This window comes from Bison bison, unplaced genomic scaffold (assembly GCF_000754665.1).
Source record: "Bison bison bison isolate TAMUID 2011002044 unplaced genomic scaffold, Bison_UMD1.0 scf7180017864104, whole genome shotgun sequence".
Lineage (NCBI taxonomy): Eukaryota > Metazoa > Chordata > Mammalia > Artiodactyla > Bovidae > Bison > Bison bison.
The window spans coordinates 1,321,094-1,322,841 of NW_011494676.1; the positions used below are offsets into that span (position 1 = coordinate 1,321,094).

At 48.3% G+C, this 1,748-nt stretch overlaps 1 non-coding gene across 1 annotated transcript; it reads left to right on the forward strand.

Annotated features, from left to right (window-relative positions):
- Positions 1 to 866: 866 nt before the first annotated feature.
- TRNAV-AAC lies at positions 867 to 937 on the forward strand. Its single transcript has one exon. It is a non-coding gene; the product is annotated as a tRNA-Val (tRNA).
- The last annotated feature ends 811 nt before the right edge of the window (positions 938 to 1,748 follow it).

Sequence of the window (1,748 nt, forward strand, 5' to 3'; positions counted from 1 at the left end):
GCTTTCTGAAAGAAAGAAAAAAAAAAAAAAAACCGCCTTTACCTCTCTGTTAAATTCGTGCTCCACGAACTGTTGAACTGCAAAATTATAAAAGGAAAAGAAGAGGGGTTTCAGACATTGTAAAATGTAAAACAAAGCCGTCCTTCAAGAAGAAGCTCAAGTTTGGAATGAAGACATCAGATCTGCGTGGACCGCGCCTGGCTCCTCCGCGGCTTTATGCTGGGCCTGGTAGGCAAAGGAATTCAACAAGTGACCCGAGCCTCAGTCTTTGCGGCGGTTCCTGCTAAATGTGAAAGCGTGATGCAAGTCTGGACTGAAACTAGAGGACTAGAATCAGCCACAGACGCAGGAATCTGAGGAACCCCAAGTGCCAGGCGGCGCTGGAGAAGCGCTGCTGTGAAAGGCCTGCGAGAGAGGAGCGCACGGGTCAGGCGGGGCAGAAGGGAGGGCGGATCCTTTATTTCCCGAGTGGGATTTGAAACATCGAGCCCCGTCCCCGCTGGCGCCATGAAAAGGGACTCTAAGGCATTGGATCTGCCTCTGGAAGGGCTGTGTCCACCTTGACCGACGTGGGGCCACCTGGGGCTCAGACGCACCTTACTTCCTTCGCGCCCCTCTCGGTCCTGAGGCTTCTGAGAACTGGGGAGGCGGCGGGGGCGACCTCTGTGCTTGGGCGCAAAGTTCGCACACAGGGACCTTGCCCCGGAAGAGGCGAGGAACCCTAAATCAGCCCCTTTCAGGACCTGCAGATCCTTAGTTGATGGATTGCCTGTGTTTCCAGAGTCCTCTTCGTTTGAAAATTTGAAGAATAGGTGTGTTCAAACATGCAATTCTTGAATATGTCACTAGACAAAATTGGCCCTGTGGTTTCCGGTGTAGTGGTTATCACCTTCACCTAACACGTGAAAGGTCCCCGGTTCGAAACCGGGCGGGAACGACTCCACTTTCCCCCAAAAGTTTTAGATTCATATTTTAAACACAAAATAGAGGTCTGCCGGCTGGAGTGAGGCTTGGAGCTTCAGCTTCCCCATCAGTCCTCCCAAAGAATATTCAGGGTTCATTTCCTTAGGACTAACTGGTTTCATCTCTCCTTGACCTGCATACAGGTTTTTCAGGAAGCAGGTAAGGTGGTCTGCTATTCCCATCTCTTGAAGAATTTTCCATATTTTCTTGTGATCCACGAAGTCAAAGGCTTTAGAAGAGTCAGTGAAGCAGAAATAGATGTCTTTCTGGACTTCTCTTGCTTTTTCTATGATACAATGGAGGAAAAATGGAGGGGAAAAGGAGGAAACGGATAGAACCAAATTAATTGGAAAAGTATATGGAAAGGTTAAATAGAGAGTATATAAACAATGGAGGAAATTTCACTGGTAAAAGGCGTGTACAGGGTGATGATGATGAGCCTACTCTTTCATGCATTCTAGGATTCCCAGTCAAACTGCTTTCCTCCAGAGATCCTCTCTGAGGATCACAGACTACCTGGACCTATGTCCTTGTGTGTGTGTGTGTGTGTGTGTGTGTGTGTACAAGACACAGAGGATTAGGGTAGTAGTGGAGCATGGGAGAGGATGCATAGACTAGAAACAATCATACATCATTTACATTCTAAAAGAGTGAGACACGTCCCTGGATGGGCTCAAACCAGGAGCTTTGCGGTTAAAAGACCAACGTGCTAACCGATTGCGCCACAAAGTCGGGAGGAGAGTTTCATCCTCACTCCCACAGAAAGCAAGCATACTTACGGAACT